Below are 24,419 nucleotides of genomic sequence, written 5' to 3'. Positions count from 1 at the left end.
CCTCCCCAGCCATGCTGAACTGTGAGTCAATTAAACCTCTTTCCTTTATAAATTTCTCAGTCTTAGGTAGCTCTTTATAGCAGTGTAAAAAAGGACTAATACAGGTTTGTTTCAGTAACTATTTTGAATACAAGTTGTTCAACCAATGACTGTTTATTGAACATCTTCATCAGGCTAGAAACTGGATGAAGAGGTGGGGCACTGGATGGAATGAAAAACATTCTCAGCTGAAAAAAACAGCAAGTGCAATGTGTCCGAAGTGAGAGGAACATGGCATATGGAGTCATGAAGGAAGGCAGGGATAGCCAAAGGGAAATAAGGAAACCAATGCATATGAGAGCAGAGTAGAACATAGGCAGAGCTTGGATCTATTATTGGTTTCTGTGACATGTGTTATGAAGAGTATCATTTCACTCACTGGCTCTGCCCAAATATATTTGACCATATTTACATCCCATCTCTCCCATTCTGGACTGCTGAAGAAACTTACACTATCAATGGAGTCTTTTTTTTTTTTTTTTGAGACGGAGTTTTGTTCTTGTCGCCCAGGCTGGAATGCAATGGTGCAATCTCCAGCTCACTGCAATCAATATACTTCTCTCATGTGTACTCAACTATTCCCTCTCAAATGAATCCTTTCCATTGACTTTAAAACTTGGTTACAGTTATCCCATCTCACCAGTAAACAGCTACTCCCTGACTCCTTTAGCTCCCTGTAGGTACTGCTTTCTCTCCTCCCTTTTATAGCCAGATGTGCTGAAAGCACTTCCCTGTCTTCGCTTTCTTGCCTTCCATGCACCCTTCTCTAATTTAGCTTCCAGCTTCATCAAAACGACTTTTACTTGCAATGACTGACTGTTGTCCATCCCATAGTCCTCTTCTTAGTAAACTTAACAGCATTAAATAAAAACTGTCTTCTTCTGGAGCACCAACTTCCCTTGGCTTCCAGGATAGCCCAGCCTCCTCCTTCTTCAGGTCCGGCGGTATACTCTCAGTCTTGTCTGCCAGGAATCAGTTATTAATATTGGCAACCTCAATATCCCTCTTCTTTTTTACTCCCTACTGTCTCCAAAGTTGGTTTCAACCCCCTTCCTTGGCTTGCTATGAGAATGACATAGGCTAGTTATAGTATCTGCTCATCTAATAATTGTGAGGATAAAATGAGTTCGTATATGGAAAGTACTTAAAGTAATGCAAGGCAAATGATAGTTGCCCCTTGAGTTGATAGCTGTAGTTATAATTTGTGGATGAAATCTGAATGACATCAGTCCATACCTATGTATTCAGTGGCCTATAACTGTCTCCATATTCAACTCTAAAGGCACATCAAACTCAGTGTATCCAAGACCAAATGTATGTCATTCTGGTGCTTCATCCCCAGAAAAATAAACCTGGTCTGTCCTAGTGTTTCCTGCTTCAATGAGTGGTCCAACCATTCTGTCATTTGCACAAGCCAGCAAAGTAATTTGGCCCACTAAATTTCTATGAAAAGCTTCCATTTCTTAACATTCCCTCTGCCAGCACAATAGCCAGAGATACCACCATCTCTCATATGAGTTCTATAAAAAGAGGTTGCCTTGTTTTCATTCTGTTGACTCATCACCCCCTGTAAGTTCTTCCCCAACCCCCATTGCCAGAACACTTATTTCAGAAGACCACCCTGAGTCCCCGTTTGCTTCCGGCCTTTCCATGGCTTCCCATGACTCAGGATAATGAGCAGAATCCTTCACATGGTTTGCCAGGCCCAGCCTCTGAGGACTGTGCCACCCATCTCTCATCCCACCTCCTGCTGCTACCTCCACTCCAGCTGTGCATGTCACTTTCAGCTGCTCATACACACTTTACTCTCCCTGACCAGAGGATTTGTACATGCAATTCACCATGCTGGAAAGCTCTCTCCACCTTTATAAGCAATGTCTTATGCATCCATTATCACAACTCAAACTTCTCTTTTTCAGGGAAGACTTCCTTGACTTCCTAGTCTTACTTCAGGTTACTATGTTATAAACTCCCACAAACTGTATTATTCTCCTTTAGCACATGTACCTCATTTTTTAATTGTAGTATTATGTTGGGGATCCCCAAGATAATTCTCAGGCTCAATGATTTGCTGGAAAGACTCACAGAACTCAAAAAAGCTGTTATACTTATGGTTAAAGTTTATTACATTGAAAGCATACAGGAAAAACTCAGCAAAGTGAAAAGGTGGATAGCGTGGAGTAGAGGAGAAATTAAGCACCAGCTTCCAGTTGTCCTCTCCCAGTGGAATTGCATGGATTACACTTAATTTTCTGAGCAACAATATGTGACAACATATGTAAAGTGTTGCCAACCAACGAGACTCATTTGAGGCCTGTGTCCAGGGTTTTTATTGGAGGTCAGTCGTGTAGGCATGCAGCACCTTAGGTACTAGTCTTCAGGCCTCAGATCAAATTGATACAGCATGATCCAAAGCCTCAGGCATACAAAAACAGGTGTTTGCCATAAATCACACTGTTGGCATAAACTCCTATCTCAGCCAAGGGCTCAGAAGTACTCTTCCCAGGAGCCAGGCCAGGACCAGTCTTGAGACTCTGGGAATACGCAAGGTTTGAACAGCCCAGGCCTGTTGACTTAACCCTTTCCTTCACAAGTATCAATGGTGCCATTATTTGATTAATGTCTGTCTTCCCGCAGACTACATGAGAGCATAATGTGTAACTATGTAGGTAATATACCTAGTCTTTAGCACAGCTGCTGATAATTGGAGGTACTCTGAAAATTTTTGTTGAGTAAATGAATGAATAAAATCCTCCCGATTATCTTTATCTCCTTCTAGTGTATACTGTGTTCTATGCCTTTCTGCCCTATAGCTTTCAGGCACTTCTTTATAATGGAATCTTGTCATGCATTTTATACCTAAAGTTACTTTGTGCTAATGAGTAATACGTAGTAAGTACTTAAAATATTTATTTTATTACTCCAATTCCCAATTATATCCCTGTACCCCCAGGTATTATTCTGTCTACATATTAAACTTTAAACTGGCAAATGTTTTTCACAATTATACTTGAGATATATGTATAATTGTGAAAAACATTTATATATCAGATTATTGATATATAACAAATTTCATTAAATAGCATGGAGATTAAATTAAAGCACTATTATGTAATAAAAACCTTTAGTGGTACTAAAATTTTAGAATAGTTCAGATATACAGAAAAATTTCAAAGATATACAGAGTTCCCATTTTTTTCCTATTACTAACCTCTCATGTATGTCACAACTAATGAATATTCAATACAGTATTATTAACTAAAGCCCATACATTTGTTCAGATTTCCTTAGTTTTTAGCTAACATTCTTTTTATTTGTTCCAGGATCCCATCTGGGCCACCACATTGAATTTATTTGTCATTTTAGGTACCTCTTGGCTGTGAGTTTCTCAGATTTTCCTTGTTTTTGTTGCCCTTGACAGTTTGAGGGAGTAACTAGTCAGTTATTTTTGTAGAATGTCCTAAATTTGAGTTTGGCTGACTTATGTATCACATAATCTGATATATAAATGTTTTTCACAATTATATATATAATATTAGTATATCAGATTATGTGATGCCTACTTATAAGCACCAAAGTTATTTCTAAGAGAATGAGGTATTGATCCAACATCCGCCTTAAGAATTGTAGTAAACAAATTATGCTTAACTTTGAAGCTACTGACTATATATATTGAATTTTATCCTGGATATATCAGAAATATAGGAAGAAAGTTTCCTGGAATGAGGAGGTATATCCCCATTTTCTCTGTGAGATGGAAGAGCAAATACGTCCTGATGATCTGTAGTTTCTTAACCTTCAAAGTCCACATGACGTCACCGTGCTTTGCTCTATCCAGAATCTCTGTTTAGCCAAGGTCAAGAAGTGTCAGGCCCATTTTAGCAATGAATTTCAATGCATCTCCATTAAAAATTTCTTTATTGTGTTAGTATTGGATTATAACCCAAAGTATAAAAGAAATACCCATGAGTCCATACTGATATAAGATCAGATAAATAAATAAATGGGAGAGTGAGATAATTTTCCCATGCAGAAGAATGGCAAACAATTTATGTAGATTTTCTGCTTACAAGTGGGTGGAGCTTAACTTCCCACTCTTTGAGTTTGGGATGCATATAGTGACTTTCTTCCAAAGAGTACACTACAGAAAAGTGGGTGATGAGAAGAGTAACTTTACAGTGGAGAAACATGACAAACACTACAAACAGCCAGGCAATCAAAGTTCACATCAATAGTATAAGGCATGCTGATGGTATGTACCTTTAATATAATTTGGTGAGAATGGTACTTCACCTCTGTGGTCTTCCTCCCCAAAACCCATAACCCCAGTCAAACCCTAAGAAGAACATCAGCCAAACTCAAATTTAGGGCATTCTATAAAAATAACTGACTAGTACTCTCTCAAACTGTCAAGGTCATCAAAAACAAGGAAAGTCTGAGAAACTCACAGCCAAGAGGTACCTAAAATGACAAATAAATTCAATGTAGTGGCCCGGATGGGATCCTGGAACAAATAAAAAGAATGTTAGCTAAAAACTAAGGAAATCTGAATAAATGTATGGGCTTTAGTTAATAATACTGTATTGAATATTCATTAGTTGTGACAAATATGAGAGGTTAGTAATAGGAAAAAAATGAGAACTCTGTATATCTTTGAAATTTTTCTGTATATCTGAACTATTCTAAAATTTTAGTACCACTAAAGGTTTTTATTACATAATAGTGCTTTAATTTAATCTCCATGCTATTTAATGAAATTTATCAATTGTATTTGTGTTTGATTGGACCTTATCTCAAGTTGATTAGAATTACTCATATTTTTTAATGGTATTGTTGCAGTTGTAATAAGGTTGATTTTTCTACAATAGACATAGTAATTGTTACATCATCATTTAATTTTTGAAAAATAATCCTATCCCTTGTGATTATAAACTTGAGATTCTTTAAGAAAGTAGAAAGGTTCTAAGATGTTATGAGTCATAAGATATTTCCAGTTCTGAAGTAATAAGACAAAAATCATTAAATAAATAAATTGGCATAAAATAAAATTAAAAAAAAAAAACAGTATTTTTGAGAGGACCAGTCCAGACAATGTGTCTGTAAGATAGACTTTACAAACTTACTTTGATTAATTTTTGTTTTTCTGAGGATATGATTCTTTTCTGTAATTACTGTTCTGTTTTTTTCTGACAGGCTATCAAATATTGGCTGCCTTAAGCTCTCTGTGAATTGAGTTATTCTCAATAATACCCTGTATTATGAAGGCATTATTTGAGTGGCTGTCCACTGTGATCTGGTTATTTGGAGCTTTACATAAAACAGGTGGTTCTTCCATCTCATTGACATTTCTTATTACCCAGAATTCACCATCCTTTTTCTATGGCTTGTCATATGCAGGCCATCACAGACAGGGCCCTATCCTATAGTTTACCCCAGTTTATTTGGTTTTTCATTTACATTCTGGTCTTTTCTCTTAGATACTCCAAGTTCGCTTGTTTTTGGACTTTATCAAGGCTCTTGCTACATGGTTATGTGTTTATTTACACTGGGAATAATTCCCCAAAGGCTTTGCAACAGCTAATTGTATTTGTTTGGCTCTGTGAGATGACCCAGCCACCTCCGATTCCAGTCAGAGAGGCCATTTACTCTGAGTGGACATGAGGATGATGCCCAGAAGCAAAGAGGAAGCAGCCTCTGATCCGTGATCCTACAGTCTCAGTGCTGCTCAATGGTGCCATTTCTGCTGACCTAGATGCCTGGAGTTGACCCTGTTTGTCTCTCCAAACCTCTTTACTGGTTTTCCTTGACTTAGATGATGCTTTGAACTTGATCTATTGTACTATGACTGTAATTCCAAGAGCACAGGCTTTCCCGTCATGTAGAGCAGTATCTGAATCCTGCCTCAATCGTTTGTTACCTTTTTGATCTTGAGGATGTTACTTAATCTCTGTGGGTTTCAGTTTCCTCATCTGTCAAAAGAGGATAATAGCACACTGGCAGAGTTGTTATAACGATTAGCTAAAATGTTTCTAAAACTCCTTTAGAAAACCTCATTCTGTATCATGGACACTAACTACGACGCCTGAACAGATTCAGGAGAGGGTTCTGCCTTTGATATGGTTTTGGGTGTTAGGGGTCAGGTGGGAGAAGAGAAAAAGAAGGAAGAGATACAAGGCAGAGTAACGGACTCTGGGGCAAGAATTCTGGAGCCTCACTACCTGAATATGCAGTCTGGCTCTCCCATGTGTTAGCTGTGTGGCCTTGGTCATTATTGAACTTCTCTGTTGCTGCAGTTTTCTCATCTATAAAATGAAGATTGAAATAGTGCCTAACTCAGTTAATGCGAAGTGCTCAGAGCAGTGTCTAAAATGTAGTATTAATTGTCCAGTATTACTAGATTTATTCTTTTCCCAAGGTTTTACATTTTACATTTAACTACACTTGATAATCCACTTACTGATCAATATGTCTTTTTTACAGCCTCAGTAACCTGAAAGTATTAAGATCATTTTGGCCTTTTTAGTATACTTATATAAACAAAAGTTTCTTCTTTCAAAGAAGGCATATGAAGAGGTGCTACATTTATGTCGATATAGCAACACATTTGAATAATTACTTTTAAATTTTCTTTAGATTCTGAAAAAAGATATTCTTTTCAGTATCCTCAGTAATAAAAATCTTTGTCTTTGAATATAGAGTATCAAAAATTAAGCCAACTCTATTAAATTAAATTATTTATGTTGATACTCTGTCTTCTATATGTATAATTTTGCATACTTATACAGTTAATATACTTTATAACTTTATAATCTTAATAAAACATAGACATATCTATTTATATATGAACTGTGAGTGAGTGTGTGTTTGTGTGTTTTGGGAAACGGGGTATCAGGAACCAGTGTTTGATGTAAGCTGAATTATTTTCATGAACATAAATTCAATCATTGAGTCACAGCTCATATGAAAAAAATCGCATGTGATTTACTGCATGTTTCAGAACTTTTAAAATAAGGCCTTATTAGGTTTTTGACCTTATGGGATGAATTCTACATAAAGCATGCATTGAGTCAAATGGAGTAAAAAATGAACATCTTTTCTTTCCAGTTCTGCATCCCTTCTTCCCTTCCATGTACCTACATCCTGTAGACACCATAATACTATAACACTGATCTTGGAGGACCTGCAGACAAGGCCATCAAATGCAGTGGAGCGGGGGCACTGTACTTCAGTAAGACACTCAGTCTAATCTTGGGCATAAGCCTGCCTCCTCTATTGCCTGAGAAAGCTTTACTGCTTTAGCAGCCAATGATATACCTATATGCATTTGACATCCTGAACGTGGCCACTTTAATTATTTTAAGGTTTCCTCTAAAAGTCTGCCTTGCTACTTGAATGGAGATGTGGTCATTTGTGCTAATTGCATTTTAGAGTATCATATTGGTTAGAGTAAGCTAATGTTTAAACTTTTGTTCATATCAAATGTCATTGGTCACTTAATTATGTAACAGTTTTCTACCTAGGTATATTTTGCAAACATCAAAAGGCATCAGTCCATCTCCGCATCACTCTCTATGTCTGGACTATGTGCGCATCATATAGTTGCGGCTTTTTTTTCAGGCTCATGAAGTGCTGCATGCCCCCTGCTACTGAAACCCAGGGTCTTGGCTTGAGAGCCCTCTGCCTGATGCCCAGAAAGGGATTTGAGACTGAGAAAATATTGTTGCACTAGGGTCTTTGCCATGAGGCTTTTAAGAATGAGAGAAACTAAGATACAATATGACTTGTGGATCTCTAGGATCATAAGCTGCTTGGATAGCTTACATGTTGAAAGCAGAGGATCTTCAAAAGCCAAAAATCATGCCTCCTTTCTGACATATGGGCAGAGAGCCTAGACACTCAGAGACCTCCTCTGTTTTACAGGAGATGGTGCTGAGGTCAGGATGGTGAAGGAATATGCACAGAGAAAGGCTGGGTCAAAACCGGGCCCAGATTTTGAGAAAATAAAGCCCACCATTCCAATTTTTATTTTAGTTCTTTTGATCTGAGAGAAAAACTGCATAGTTCCATAATATACTTAGTAAAAAGACCAACTATTGTACTCTGTGAAGTTAATGTTATGAGGGTGTGTCTTAGAATCTGATCATGGAGTTAATTTTACTCGAATGCAAGATTTTAAGATGGGCGGTTGTTCTCTTGTTATGACCATACGCCATCGTTCCCTCCCCCCTCGCTCAGAATGTGAATAGTAGTCCCATTGTGGGAACTGCTGATTGACATCAAGGCACTCTGTTGTCATGGCTCTAGTTAAAAAATGTGGAAGAAACTAGATCTTTTCAACCTAAAGGTTCTCTCTGTATAGTTAATTAAAGACATTTTAAGAAGACATTTGGATTATAGGAAAGTGATGATATCACATTATGACATTTATTCCTTACCCCAAGAATCTCAGTAATTGGTTCACCTATTCAAAACTGTTATTTTATCAGAGGGTAAAGATTCCAGGACCCCCAGTCAGACTTATCTAATTTCCCTAATTGGCATATTAAAAAAAAAAAAAAACTCTGGACATAAGAACTTTCTGATTTGTGAATATGCCATTCACTCACTTAAGATACAATTTAATGTAAAACTTATCTAATGTTAATGAAAGTCTATAGAAAATTTTAGTCAGGGCTTAACCACTGGCTAATATACAATTTATTCCATTGTATTAAAGAATAGACTTACAAATTTAATTAGAATTCCACAGAAATATAAATTATTAGAATGCGGTACAACTCAGGGTGCTTATTGTTGAGATTCTCACTTTACAATGAAGGAAACTATAGCTTGGAAAAAGATAAAGTGACCTTTCGATAATTATGTAACAGATAAACAGATAGTCTGTAGCAACACAGATACCAGATCCAACAGCTTTTGACTTCTAGTCCCATATTTTTCCTACTAGGCCAGGGTATTTTATATAATCAGAGTTATTTTATTCTATGCAGTGCTGTTGTGATATATGAAAAACAGAAGATGTACTCAATGCTTTCTAAGAACTTCTGCTCTCATAAATCTTGTATCTTACCATGGATAGATATGTATATTTATAAGTATATCTATGACTCCTTCAAGAGTGACTTACTACTATTTCTTTCTTTTCATTTTTATTTTTTATTTTTTATTTTTGAGACAGAGTCTTACTCTGTCACCCAAGCTGGAGTGCAGTGGTGCAATCATGGCTTACTGCAACCTCCATTGCAGTGAGTGATCCTCCCACCTCAGCCTCCTGAATAGCTGGGACCACAGGCGCACACCACCATGCCTGGCTAGTTTTTGTGTTTTTGTAGAGATGGGGTTTCACCATGTTGCCAAGGCTAGTCTCAAACTCCTGAGCTCAAGTGATCTGCCCCTCAGCCTCCCAAAGTACTGGGCTTACAGGCATGAGCCATCATGCCTGGCTTAAAAATGTTTTAAAATATACCTAAAACCTGATCACATATGGTAACCAAAACCAACAACAAAACAAAACCAGTCAAATGAATGCACAAAGACGTTGAAGATGGTAGAAATGTGATTTAAGTGAAACTATATGAACAAAGGCACAGGTGAGCCCAGTAAGAGTCACCAACATGAGGTACCCACTAGGAAAGAAAATGCAGGTTAGTCTGCACTAAATGAAATATGATCAGTTTGAATGATGGAAGTAATAGGACTGTTTCGCTTTGTGTAGCCACATCATGGGACCTTGTGTTATGTTTTGTGTGACACATCATTCAAAACACTATTGATCAACTGGAATGTATTCCTAGGCTCGGAAATTGAATGTTGAATAGACTTGAAGTCACAGAGTAATGTCTAAAGAAATTGCAGATATTTTGTGTAGAGGAGGAAAATCTGGATGGGGGATGATATATGCCCTCCAGTAACTGAGGGGTCATCATGTGGCAGTCTTGCTAGATTTGAGCTTCCAAATCGAGGGCTAATAAACAGAAGCTCCAGTGAGGCTCCTGCTGTCATAGAATAGGACATTTTGGCTCAGAGTTTTTTTTTGTTTTTTGTTTTTTTTTTGGCACGGAGTCCCACTCTGTCACTCAGGCTGGAGTGCAGTAGTGTGATCTTGGCTCACTGCAACCTCCGCCTCCTGGGTTCAAGCAATTCTCATGCCTCAGCCTCCTGAGTAGCTGAAATTACAGGCGTGTGCCACCATGACTGGTTAATTTTTGTATTTTTAGTAGAGACGGGGTTTTACCATGTTGGCCAGGCTGGTCTCGAACTCCTGACCTCAGGTGATCTGCTTGTCTTGGCCTCCCAAAGTGCTGGGATTTCAGGTGTGAGCCACCACGCCCAGGCCTTGGCTCAGGGTTTTAAATACTCAGGCTGTTGCATTCAAAAGATAGAATGACTTGTCTCTCTCCCAGGGCACTGCGTTTATAGTCACCAGAGGTGTTCCCCTTGAGCCTGGATGATTACATGGAGGAGGTTTTAAAGGGCAGCATTGACAATTTAGATTTGCGGTTGGACCAGATGACCTTTAAGGTGCTTTCCAGCACCTGGGGTTTTATGATTCTATTTCTATTATGCATCTACGCTGGGTATGTGTCACATTGTTTGAAGCAAACACTGAGAATGAACAGGAGCACAGTGTGGAATGTTGATGGCGCTCACATCTATTTTGTGTTTCAATTTCTGGAAGCAGTCTTTGTCTTTGAGGCAGTTTGGTCCCTGACCTTCTGTAACATTTGGAGCCCAGCCACACTGTCTTTGTTTACTGTAAAGAGCATGGAAAAACCGACTTCCTGACAGTGCTCTGCAAAGTCTAAGGTCAAACCACTCACAGGTGAACAAACACAGTTCTTCCACCTTAAACTTGCCATTTGGAGCCTGTGAAATGGACGAGGGTAATAACGCTGGGTAGCAGAGAGAGGGGAAATCAGTCCTCTGCCAGCAGCCAGCAATTAGTCACTTTGTCAGTCTGCTTTGGGAAGGGCTCATCTTAATTCAGCATCCATTTTGAAGAGGTTAGAAACCATGATATGCAGTTTTAAGTCCTCTAGCAACTCTGCTAAATAAACCTATAGACCCTGCCTTTCTTGACACTATCAGCCCATCATTAATATTTCCCAGGATTGCACAGATAAAGCATAGCATTCTTATATAACTTAAAGGATTGAAGAGTCACATTCATTGAATATTCACAGCATGCAAGCTCTTTCTGCTATGATAACATCTTCAGGTGGCTTAGGTGGGTTGGCTCCCTGTCAAGAGAGCAGACCCTTCTTTTTTTTTTTTTTTTCTTTTTAAACTATATCCTGCTTTTTCTTTTTTTTCTATTTCTTTTCTTTTTTTTGAGACAGTGTCTTGCTCTGTCACCCAGGCTGGATGGCAGTGGCATGATCATGGCTCACTGCCACCTCTACCTCCTAGGTTCAAGTGGTCCTCCCACCTCAGCCTCCTGAGTAGCTAGGACTACAGGTGCACACCAAAACACCCAGCTAATTTTTGTACTTTCTTTGGTAGGTATGGGGTTTTGCCATGTTGCCCAGGCTGATCTCGAATTCCTGGGCTCAAGCAGTCCGCCCACCTTGACCTTCCACGGTGCTGGGATTACATGAGTGAGCCACTGCACTTACCCTGCCTCCCCTGCTATTTTTTTACTATCATCAAATGCAATAGCTTCCCTCTGTGAAAGGAAGGGAAGTGTCTTCTTCCTGGGTAAGTGTATTGTAAGCTCTTTCAGGGCCCTAGACAATGCCTACCACACTCTCTTAGATTAGCAGGTCCACATAATGCATTTGTGTGAACATCATTGAATCAAACAATGACCTTGCTCACACATTTACCCATTTACTCAAAATCACTTATTTGTGAGATCCAAGTTTTCTTCTTACTATTTAAAGATTATTAGAGTTGATCTAAAGTGATATAAATGAAAATATTCCCAACATAAATTCACGTTTTTCTTTTTTCTTGGAATAAATTCAGCTTTGGCTTTTTTTTTTTTTTTTCTCTCTCTCTTGTTCTTTTTTTTTTTTTTTCTTGGTCTCTGGTGTAAGCGGGCTCTCGAAATGCCCTAGTTATCTAACATTGCTCTTGAACTCCACTTACAGATGATATACTAGCCTTTTACTAAAATATATCTGGGTATTAAAAGCTCAATTCTTTACTGCTGATGAGAAAGATTATTAACACTTTTTTTTCCCAGCTATAATACGAGGCAGTAACACCCCTTTTAACTTCCAGAGCCAGAGGCAGTATGTCACATTAACCTTCATTAACTGCCCAAGAAATGAGGTGCGTTCATTAATTTAGTATTCTTTTTAGCTAAGATTGTGTGAGAAGGCTGATAAACGTCTGTGGTTTCTCCCTTTGCTATTAAAAATAAATAAATAAAAGAATGGTAAAGTGTGTTAGCCTGCTTATCTTATCGTCTTGATAAGTGCAACATTCTGATTAGGGGTCAGATCTGGACAGGATGAGTCTGCAGCTGGTGGGCAAGGATGGGGGTCGCTGGGGCAGGGCGGAGGAAACGCAGGCTGACCGAGATCAGCCTGAGGAAGAGCATCCGAGGCGTGTGGTGGGGGAAATCAGGTAGCATCTGAAAACCAAGCCAAAGGTGGAAAGAGAAAATAAATTCTATTTCTATATAAGTAATGGCATGATGGAAGCCAACCCACCTAAGCCACTCAGATATCCTGTGAATTACTAAATGCACTGTAGAGATTTTTGGTATATGTGGCATCATCACTTCTGATGTTCCCATTTCTCTTTCCATCACCTTCATTTATTCATTACTTTAAAAAGGCATATCAAGCATTTTGCTAGCTCCTGGGGGAAAAAAAAGATGAATGACACAACTCCTAAGCTCAGGGACCTGCGTTCTTTCTTCATCTGAGCTTTAAAAAATGTAGAGTCAGCTTTACCATCACCTCCTCTCTGTTTTCCAAGAATACTGCAATAATGTTGTTTCTTCATAACACCTCCAGAATCTATCTCAATTTTCCTTTCACCACTACCAAGGTTTGGGCACCATTCCCTTTTAGCCAGGCAATTGCAGAAGCCTCTTGATTAGTCTCCTTATATCCAATCCCTTCCTCCCCCATCAATCTTAGATTTGGTTACTGGACTTATTATCCTACAATTTCGTTCTTGGTCCCATTGTTTATGAAGAGAGGGGTAATGTCTCAGCTTTATATTGTGGCTCTCTTCAACCTAGTCCCACTTCTACAGCACTAACACCTGACTTGAACCACAGTGATTCCTTCATCCACCTTCAGACATATGTATGTATTTTCACATATCTGGTCTCCCTCCCACAATTTTTTTCATTTCCAAAGCAGGACAGCATGGTGGTTAAGACCATGCGCTTGGGGACCAGATATGCTTTACTACTTACTTGCTGTGTAGTTTGGACAATTTATTTAATCTCTCTTTTGTGCTTCTGTCTGTATATCACTGAAAATAACTTATTAAAAGTATTTTCTCATAAAATTAAGTAGGTTAATGTATCTAAAATGCTTAGAATAGATGCTGGCACGTAGTAAGTGCTAATTTTTAACACTTACTATTGTTGCTATTGTTGCTATTGTTGTTAATACCTAAACCCCTCCCTACTCCCTGGCCAAATATTTTATAGCTCACTGCAAATCCCAGGGAACTCGGGGAACCTCCCCAGACATTTAAGTAGAAGTGTTTGTTCCTTTTTCAGCCCTTCTGTGGCACCACTTATCTGACCCACATTTAGCAAGTGGATTGAGACTTACTAATTATTTTCATGGGAAATAAAACCTGAAGAAATGACTAGCAATAGAAGATAATAAATGGTTAGTAATGATAGAAAAAAGTAGCGTAGGCTCTATAGAGTGTATGTTCTCTGAGGGCACGGTCAATGCTTCGTGTGTCTTTGTTTCTTGTACAATGCTTTGTGCCTTCTTGTTAACAAAATTAAGCTCCCAGTTTTTTTCCTGATTCAATCGAGGATGTGATCAGAAGATCATTAATAGACCAATCTGTTTAAACAGACAATGGATAATCAGATAATAGAGTGTCTTGACTGGTAGTGTATCAATGTGAAGAAATAAGGAGCCACCTTGGTTTTGGACAAAGGGTTGTCTAGCCCATCTGGACAGTAGTTCTGGACATCACGAATGTGGTGGTTTGGGAGGATTAGTTTGGTGGCAGGCTGCCAAATGGAATGAAACAAAAAGAGGGTCACCAGAGAGGAGGGTATTAGTACCTGAGCTTGGACTCTAGGAATAAATGGAGAAGAAATCTTAAATCCAAGGACAGATGGCAAAGAGAGAATATATAGGAATTGGGAGATCATAGAGGATGTTGAAGAGGCAAGGGTAAAAAAAGTGACTGCTGGATCTCTTCCTTGGTTAACTTTGGAGAATTCAAATTGGGAAAAGGTTGTCTTGAAGGACAAAAGACGTATGCAGTTACTGGACCTTGAGTTCCAGGATGTCTGAGACCATGCATCTCTTGCTCATCACCGGAACCCCAGTGTCTGGGGCCATCCTTGACACACTTATATGGTGAGAGGCTGAAAGGGCATCTCAAATGAATTAATGGCCGCTTACCTTGATATCCACACAGTCCAATGAGACATGTTGTAGACGATTATCTCTCACCTGTTTAATGGTTCTCCGGTTCTAGTTAGCTGGCATAATCAATTTTGCTAAAAAGGCATACCTCTCACATCTTGGGAAGGACATCCCAAATAGGCAACTTACTTAATTCCAGGAAGAGTGACAGAATCTACAGACCCTGAGGCAATCTCACTTGTACTTGCCTTCATGTAACTAGTAAAACATACCTGGCAGTGCAGCACCTCCACAGAAAGGTGCTCCAGAAAGCAATTGTTTGCTCTCACCCTGCTGAGAAGTAGCAATATCCATGTGGCTTAAGGGCTGTAGCTGCAGCCATGAACAGTGTTAGAAAAATATCACCACCATTTGCCAGCATGAGATGCCAAACTGCAAATAAGAGACATGTCGGTTCAATGAAGCAGAAACATTTCACTTGTTTTTAAGATTACTTGCGAGAAGTTTATTGCTATGTGTTTGTCTGCCTTTAAATAAGAAATTGCATTTTTTTAAAAAACCGCCTCCTCTCTTCTCCCCACAAAGGGACAAGGCTTTCCTACTCGGGTGAATATTGCCTGTGCTGCTTACCGAAGAAAGGGAGCAGTCTTAGCAAGCATCTTATTAGTCTAAAAATAAATTATTCAGAATGCAGGTTCAGATACAGATTGCAGGGAGAGATAATAGAATTGGTTTTCCAAGCCTGATCATGCTATGAAGACGTGGTGTGTGCTTTTCAGGAATCCACTTAAGTGGAATCAGCTTTGACTAATACAAACTAGAAATAATATTGCTGCCATCCAGCTAGTGTCTGTGGTACAGCATCCTCAGAATGTCTTCAAGTATCCACGGCCTCTTTAGTGTCTGTAAGTGCGCATATGTAAAAGTGTATATGTATTCCCAAGCAAGCTTCAGAGGCATGCTTCTCATTGTTCTTTTAAGGAAATGTCTTCCTGGCCGCCTGAGAGGGGCATGTCTCACTTGAGGTTTGTCTCCCTCCTGCTCCCCCTGCCTGGGTGAAAGAGTTGACCACATCAGCAGCCGACTGCAGTTTGTCATGTGGTTTCTCATGTGATGCTGGGTCTGCAGCACTTGGGAGCAAGTCTTTGTGACTGGCACTCATGGACAGACAGTGGTGTTCAGGGACAGAACAGATTTTGGAGGGGGTGGGGAGGCCAATAAACCAAGAAACATCAGAAATAAAAGTCGCATGAAGTACTCTGATCTCTGTATTCCTTTTTTTTTTTTTAAATTTGATTTTAACTCTTGCTTTTTTTATGGTTTGTGTCTGTTTTTTCCACCCCCGCTGGCGCCGAGCTGCGCTGTTTTGTGTTTCTTTCTTTCTTTCTTTTTTTTTTTTCTATTTTTTTTTAATTCTGAAGCCAGACCGTCTCTCCTCACAGCTCCAGGGCTGCATCTCCGTGGGCACGCCAAGCTTCCCCTGGTTACCTGAGCTGCTCCTGCCGTCTCCCGCCTGGGCTTCGCCGTGGTGCACCCGATCCCGGAATCGTGCGTCTGCGCCCTGCGAAAGAAGGACCTGCTGGCGGAGCTCCGGCCAGGGTCTCCTCTCCTCCCTCGCAGCTGGGCGAGGCGACTTGGAGGACAGGGTGAAGCTGCAGAAGACCTGGGGTGGGACGGCTAGAGAGGACGCCAAGGACTGGGGAAGGGGAAGTTAGGAGTACCTTACATCCAATGCCCACCCGTGCTCCGCAGGGCAAGGGCAGCCGTCGCCTCGGCCGCGTGCACCCAGCTCAGGCTGTTCCCAGGGATTTAGTCTGGGGGGTCAACCCATGGCGAGATGTGGTGGCATTTTACCTCAGAGTGGAGCTGAAGATGGATAAACAAGGTATCTGATGTATCTGCCTGAGAAGGCAGAGCTGGAGAAAGGCGGAGTGAGGGAGCGCGTGGAAAGAAAGAGATGCCGAATGCCGGGTGATTGTCTGCCGCTTGCTGTGCATTCTCATTCTAGGGAGGATGGCATAATTTATAACCCAGCACATGGATGGAGGAACTGTAAATTGCAGTCTGGATGTCCCCGACGCTGTCAACGAAGGAACTGATGGGCTAGGTGACTGTACCAGCGTCCCCAGAGAAAATCGCAGCCTCGCAGCATGGATTTAAATGCATGTGCATGCATGTAGAGACATGAAAAAGGTTTCTGACCATTTTACACAGGAAGTCTGTCACTTTGCTGGATGGGGCTTGATTGCAGCTTGTGTTTTCAGCTCCAGCTCAACACCCATTTCCTGACTAGTGAGACAGCATGGCCAAAGCAGCTGCATGCAGAATTTTCTTTTTACTCGGAAAGCAAGCCCCCTCTGTTTTAACTCCTTCCAGTTCTGAATGCTCTGTGCTTTGCTAGGACCGATTGTGGGGTTTTGTTTTCTTCTTCTACAAATCCCTGTAAACACAGCTGTATTCAGTAATGGCAAAAAATTCTATCCTGTAAATAGAAATCTGATCAATTTAATCAAAATAAATGTATCCCAGATGACTTTGAGACCAGCTGGCTACCACAGGCTTCAGATGCTAAATGCTCAGTGGAGATGAATACAGTGTTATATTTACATGTTTCAGAATGCGGGGATCAGCCTATAATTTGCAAAAAGAAATTATTTTCTAAGGAGGAGAGGTGGTCCTACCAGCTCACAGCTAAGATGGCTAGATACAGGTGTAAATGCTCTTCATGTGATTTGGAGATTTGCAGTGTTGCATTTCAAAAGGCATGTGCCATGAGGCAGAGTATGGCCGTTGTCAGTATGGAGAATGCTCGCTTCTAACTTGCTGTTATGGAGAGCCGAATGCCCTCCAAGTAGCTTCTAGTGAGGTTGAGGGCAGGCACTTGAGGCTTGTTGTAGATTCAAATGTGAGGACTGGGGTTCTCCAACCCCAGCTCAGTGGAGTCAGCTCCACCCTGGGGGTGAGGAGCTTTCCCAGTTGTCATGGGGAGCTCTTCTGGGACGCCTGTCTGGCCCTTCCACTGTTTGTTACTATTTCTACAAAGGCAGCTCTGTGTGTTGGATTATGTTTGGCCAGCTGTTGGTGCATTCCTGCGGGTGGGGCTGGGTGAGGATCTTATTACTGTACTTTCAAACTGTAGATCTGTGTGCAGGGATAGTACAGAAGGAAAGGAAAAGCAGTAAGTTACAGAATCTGATCATTCTTACCTCTTTCTCCAGATAGTCCTAGAGTGAATCCAGAAAGGCTTTAAAGTGAAAAGAGGAAAGAGAGAGTAAGTGATTGGGGGTGGGTGGCATGAGGAGAAGAGAATGAAACAGAGCAAGCGCACAAGAGAAAAACAGCCTTAGAACTTCAAAGCTGCATAGACAAGCAGAATGTCACCAGCTTGTAATTAGCGGTTCGTGGTTGCGTCAGTGACTGTATCTGTCCAAGAATAACTATGTGATGTGTGCCACAAAGTGAAGAAGATAGTCATAACTAAGTTATCAAACCCAGTTCAAACAAGGGCAAATGGATTAAGAAATTTTCTGTTTGTAAATCAAATACTGATGGATTATACAAATAAGACTTACTGAATTCTGTATAATTGAAGGCTGAATTATCAATTTATCAGGGGGGATATGTTCATTTAATGAAACTGTGAACGCTTAAACATGCAAAGTAATCATGTGAGAAAATATCAATGCAAGCTCTATCAATACAAGACGTTTTACTAAATAGCCAAAAATGGCACTGCCAGTCTCCTATCTCTGTATCCACACATAATTTTGTTTGTTTTTGTGCATTTCAATAGAGAGAAGTCAAAAGTGACATTCAAGTGAATAGGGTAAATTAAATTCTAAAATTCCCACTTTCGAATTTAAAAAACAACTAAGGAGTTTTGATTTATGGTGATCTCCCAAGTTTAAACCTTGAAGGAGGTTTTGTTGTCTTGAAGCCAAACAGCAGCTTGTCAGTAAACGTTATGGGAAGTCAGCGTACCAGAATTGTTGAGGTTTGAAGGCCACATTCACTTCCCTCCCTTGTCTCTTGTGCTTGGAGATTTGGGTGCTACTGAAGCCTCCACAAAGAGATGGTGGGAGGAGCTGATTGGTCCGTAGGCTTAGAATGTTTACTCTTATTTGTTTTCAGTGCTCCTCCACGGCATTCATTTTCTATTTGTATTTGTGTTCATGCCGCACAATTACTCCTGACCCGCTTTGTTTCTCTGCCCAAAGAGAAGTCAATTTTAGTTCAGCTCTGTGTGTTTAGCTTGCTGGGTAATATGTGCATATGTATTGCATTAGCCATGTATGCATTTTTTCTTTTTTTAAAATGTGGATTAGGGAAAATTGTAGCATGGAAAGCTGCATATATTAAATCAATAGCTTTTTGAATCACATGTAATATAATTTAAATATACTCAGTTTGAGGTTGCCAAAACTGACATTGTCTGAGCCCGTTTAATTTACATCTTCGATTTAGTCAAGAAGCGGAACCTGCCAGATCAGAATAGTATTCTGTGCACCCAACAGGGTGGAAGACATTATTTTGTTTGTGTTAGTTCAAACAGCTGGTCATTAATGCAGTCCCCATTTCTAGAGCGAAGTGCTGCTGGACATGAATGCCTGCCTGATTAATGCTGCCCCTCCGAGGGTCCTTCACCCAGCAGTCATGCTCGCAGCAGAATAATGTAGCATGATGTGATTGCACTCTAACAGGATAGTATGTCATTGTGTCACCAAGCAATTGAGGTTATTATGGGGCAGGGCAGACAGACGGGACAGTGGGGTTACTAGACCGTAGCATTTTTAGAAATACAGGCCTGACCTACTTAGAGTTATTCTCTCTGGCTGGCAGCTGCATGGTACATAAAGTCTCCTGATAGGCTGAGGCTGTTGCTAGGGGGAATTAGCATGAATTTTTCCACACACAGACTCAGTGGCTGAATGATAAAAGCTGACTGGAATTAAAGAGATTTGGTTTAGTATTATACAGATTTATCTGCCTCCTTTTCTTTCTCAAGTGCAGAGAAAGAGTGCAAAACACAGATTTTGTTTCCATTTGTTCTTTGACCTTCTTGTTCCTCCTCCTCCCCTCAAGATGCATGAGGGGAGGAGAGTGGGGCAGTTATGAAATTTTGGTTAATCACTCACTGTTGGGGGTCATTGAAATGATGTTGCAAATTGCAAGATATTTAAGCTTAAAAACTGTTGGGAATGACTAACAGAAGGTTAGATTATTTTTCCTCTTCTGCGCACTAAGCTGTTTTGAAGTTGGGCATGCATCTTTCATGCACTGTATATTTAAACTCTCTTTCCCTTTTGGGCTTGAACAAAACATTTATATAAATTCTTTTCTATCCAAACAGATTGAAGCTTGCAATCTCTGGCTTGTTTAAAATAAGGTGGTCAGGATTCCAGATTTAGACAGGAAAAAAATATATATATTACCATTTTTGTTATTACAAAATATTATTTTCTGGGCTATTGTGGGTTTGACTTTCTTTTCAAAAACCAGCCTGATGTAGATGCTTATGGATGAAACTTAACTGCTCCTACCCTACCCTGTTGGCTTCACAATGTATAGGAAAACATAGGTTTTTCTCCAGAAGAAAATCTGCCTGCAGAATATATCTGGAGGTTGTTTTCCTTGTTGCTGACATATGCACTGCATATAGACAACTCACATAATCAATTTTATAAGATGACCCATTTTTTTCCTTCTCGTGGATCTCCAAGTGTCTGTGGCTTTTAGTATATCTTTTCTAGAGGAGGAGTTTTGATAGATCTTTTTAAGGTAATCTGAAAAGCCATCAGGAGAAAAATTAAAGCAACACATATTCAAGAATACTTTAATTTTTCTTGTTCTTAATTATATGCTCTCTATATTTAAACTGCAATTTCTTTCTGTTACCTTTTATTGCTGAAAGTAGTGATTATCTTTGCCTTTTAGATTTGAAATAAATTTTTGTGAGAACACCCTGGGATATCACAAGTAAACAAGAAGCTGGGCTACATAAAGGAAACAAATAACAAGAGATTCTTGTAAACTTGTCACATCAGATTTTTTTTTTTTTTTTTTTTTGGCCACATGAAAAAGGCAAGAGAAAATTTAGGTGTAGCTTTTTCTTTTCATTTAGATTTTTAAAAATATTTAGAACTATTTAGATACATAATGCTTTTAAACAGTGATTTCTACTTATACCAGAGAATACAGTCAAAACAAAATAAAACAAATCCTCTCATGGTGTCAGAGCCAAGAAATCTATCAATCATGTGTATATTTTTTAAATCCAGGAGTGTTTACATTCAGCATATAAATCTTATCAAGCTAAAATAGAGTATATTTTCTGATGTAATTGATAGATCATACCCTCACTAGCTTTGAGAGTCCCCATATAAACATTTATTGTAAAGGTTTGCAACTACACTAGCAATCTTTCTTAATTGAATAAAATGTCAATTTATATTTGTGGAATAAAAGATTACCTTGGTGTACTGCTCCTTCCAAAATGAAGCAATTTCTTTGTTGTTTTAACAAGTGAACATTTTTTTGGTTTTCTTTTGCAGTATTTATTTTGCTTAGGTCAATGGACAATTATTTAAATATTTAAATGCAAATACATGGAAATAAAATGTCACTTTAAAATCACTTAAGAAAGGAAAAGTGTCAACATACTTTTATTAACACTCTTTAATAAACATGTGGCTAATTTATATGTAAAGCACAGCCTGTTTCCAGGTACCCAGTCGAATCAAATGTTTATTGTTTGGTGAAAAATAAATTGATCACATTATAATAGTTAAATGTAAGTCTTATTTGGTTGTTTAGGTTGCTAAGAATTTCCCATTGTTTTTATCCATTACCAGGGAGGTAAGTATTCAATAAGTCAAAAAGAAAAACAAAGCAAGCATATTTTAAAATGCCATTTATGCTGACTTAGCTAAGCTTAAGCTTATACTTAAGCTTGAGTCCTAGATATTCACTCAGACAATGTATGTCATAGTATTCATTTCATCCTTTGCCATTCATTAAAACACCAAAGGAGCAATCATCCTCACTCATTGCATCAATCATTTATTTATTAGGTATTTATTTTCTGCTCACACATGAGGCTAACTTCTCTAGTTACAAGGTTCAACATAGACCGATGGGGTTTTGGTGGGATTGGTGGGTAAACAAAAAAGGAAATATAAGCAGTTGATTGTTGTGGGCCACCAAGCGCAGGTGAATCTTGTGTTGGATAGTTTCCCTGACTATGTTCTGTCTGACACCTAATGTTACTTAGTCCTTACAACTCTGGGGATGAGCTGGTGCCCTTATTATCAGATGCTTGGAGATGATCAGCTCTCCTGATGTCACAGAGAAGCTATATCTCTTCCAAACCGTCTCAACACTTTTATAATATTTAAAGATCTATCAATAAGTCAGAACGTGCCTTTTGTGAAGTCGTAAAAGCATAATGTAACCCAGTGATTTTTGACATCGCTGTTAAAATGGGTAATAGTATCTCAACCAGAATACCTGAAGCGCCCGAACTGTATACTGCCTGAGACCTTATCAGATTCCCTCAGCCTGATGCCTCCAGGGTTTCGTTTTTACCAGGCTCCTGTCTTACTGGAGCAGTCATCACCTGGTGGTATTCTTTAGTCTGTTTCCCCACGAGTCTCTAACCCATTCTTCATCTATGTGCCAGGGACACAGAAGATGTTTCACAGACATTAGTTGATTAGCAAATGAATGAATGAGTGAATTGATGAGTATCCAGAAGACAGATGTTAGAGAAGAATAATGAAGTCTTCTATCTGTGAATGTGTCAATGGCATAGGGCAGGGATCAACAAAGTTTTTCTATAAAGGGCCAGATAGTAAATACTTTAGGCTTTGTGGACTGTATGGTTTCTATAGCAACTACTGAACTTGGCTGGTGTCGCTAAAAAGCAGCCATAGACAATAGTAAATGAGTGAGTATGGCTGTGTTCCAATCAAACTTTGTTTACAAAAAGAGGCAAGGGGCTGGATTTTGCCTGTAGGTTATAGACCCCAAGTAGAATCATTACCTTTGATATTTTGAGGGTGTGATTTACACCTATAGGTTTACTGAAGATCAGTGTATTAAAAAAAGAGGAAGATTTCAAACCAATAAAAATTAAGAATAAGTGTTGGATAAATATTAGTTATTTGTGATGAGAACTCAGTGCTAATCAACCACATTTTCTTCTCTCACTGATGACACAGATGGAACAATTTATTTTAAAACTCAAAGATGAAAGCAAGGATTGTTACTCTTTCTTAAAATATAATGGTATTGTATTGCTCAATATGTAAAAAGGAAGAATGGAAAATTTTTACCTTCAGAATTATTTTTTTTAGTGTTGGTTGCCCAGTGGTAAAGAGGAAGTCCAGCCTCTTTGTTTGAAGAAGGGCACAAAATGTAAAACGTGTGAAGTGGTAACTCTGGAAACATGGCTACTGTGCCTCCTGTTATCTTTTGCATATTCTTTTAAACAGTGTAAATACTGTGCTATTGCAATAAACTAAGTCAGATCTTTCCTTTGTCCTATCTCTCCAGTCCCTTCTGCAATTGTAGTAATTAATCTGCAACTGTAGAGGTTCTGGACGAACCCTTTTCCTCCTTTCTCTTGCTCTACTTCAGCCCTTTCCTTGCCTTTCTCCTTTGTTGTAGGGCAGCTGGTGTTGGCCTTTTATGTTGGTGAATGGTGTTGGAGGCAGTAAACCAAGATGGATCGTGCTCTAAAAACCATGGGCCTGGGAATTAGGCAACCTTGTGTGTACATCTCACTCCTGTATCCACCAGCTGTGGGACTGGGGATACTTCAGTGAACTTCCCTAAGCTTGAACTTCCTCATTCATAAACCAAGGGTGATGCTAATACTTACCGTGCAGAGGCTTTGTGAGGGTGAGATGAGATTATGAACATAAAGCCCTCCTAGAACTTTCTAAATATGCAGCATAATTTCATTGCGGTGCTGTGACTCCTACTACCGCTCTTGTTTTTATAATTGGGAGTTGTCCTGCCATCAGAGAAGTGTGCATTAGGCTTTGAGATCTTGGTGGCATCCTTAGGGGTAATTCTCCTTAATGAGAGGCATTGCCAAGAGCATTTATTTTGGGGAGTTGGGTATCAGAAGTCCTGAAGCCGAGATATTTCAAGCCAGTATATTTCAAGGAATTGTGTTCTTGCTGTTTCACCTCTAATTTTGTTGTTGTTGTTGTTGTTGTTGTTGGCTTGGTGTGTTTTAGCATATTCTTTTAGGATTGTCCTAGAGACACAGTTTGTTTCTTGTCTGTTTTTAGAGTAAGACCAAAGACAGATAGAGCAAAAAGGACTGCCCCTCTACCCTAAGGCTGTGATTTCCTTATTTTAAAACTGTGCTCCAGGCTGATCTTCTCCAGAAAATTTGTCCTGATTAACTGACTTGGGAGCAACACATGCTCACAAACATTCATCAGTCTTCAGCTGACTTTGTGTCCAATGATTTTTTTAAAGCACATTTGTTCATCATCACCTGACTAACTTTTCTATCATTTCCAGGCCTCTTATGTTCCCCCTGAAGTTTTTATGGCCCCAAAATGTGGCTGAGGTTGTCCTCTTATGTAAGTGCCCATGAGCTCACAAAGCAAAGCACTTACTAAACTGTTATTTTTGCTTTTTACCTCTCTAATCACCTCCATTAGACTGCAGATACCAAAGGGCTTACCTTAATATGATATTCCCAGCAACTAGAAGAGCCATAGGCACATTCTAAGTGCTCAATAGATATTTGTATAGGAAATGACTGTCAGAGGCATTTTCATTCTGCATATTCTAATAATTTATATTAAATAAGTCATTGGAATATTGCTGAAC

The 24,419-nt window shown here is 39.3% G+C and overlaps 1 protein-coding gene and 1 long non-coding RNA gene across 17 annotated transcripts in view; one reads left to right on the top strand and one right to left on the bottom strand.

The window, feature by feature from the left end:
* The window catches only part of LOC106997839 (uncharacterized), a 547,605-nt gene that overhangs the window by 469,895 nt on the left and 53,291 nt on the right, over positions 1 to 24,419 (top strand). For 6 of the 16 annotated variants that reach the window (XR_013417051.1, XR_013417050.1, XR_013417056.1 and 3 more), the window contains one exon: positions 16,010 to 16,674. The exons of the other annotated variants lie outside the window; for them this stretch is intronic. The gene's annotated coding sequence lies outside the window, so the exon portion shown is untranslated. Of the gene's footprint in view, positions 1 to 16,009; positions 16,675 to 24,419 lie in introns of those variants that run through there. 16 annotated transcript variants of the gene reach the window in all.
* On the bottom strand, positions 3,935 to 16,575 carry LOC114677686 (uncharacterized). The gene is made up of 3 exons (XR_013417062.1): positions 16,422 to 16,575; positions 16,056 to 16,128; positions 3,935 to 6,008 (listed from the first exon to the last, which is right to left on the bottom strand). It is a non-coding gene; the product is annotated as an uncharacterized LOC114677686 (long non-coding RNA).

The sequence above is a fragment of the Macaca mulatta genome, chromosome 4, assembly GCF_049350105.2.
Source record: "Macaca mulatta isolate MMU2019108-1 chromosome 4, T2T-MMU8v2.0, whole genome shotgun sequence".
NCBI classification, from domain to species: Eukaryota; Metazoa; Chordata; class Mammalia; order Primates; family Cercopithecidae; genus Macaca; species Macaca mulatta.
This window is presented reverse-complemented; position numbering and strand designations above follow the sequence as displayed.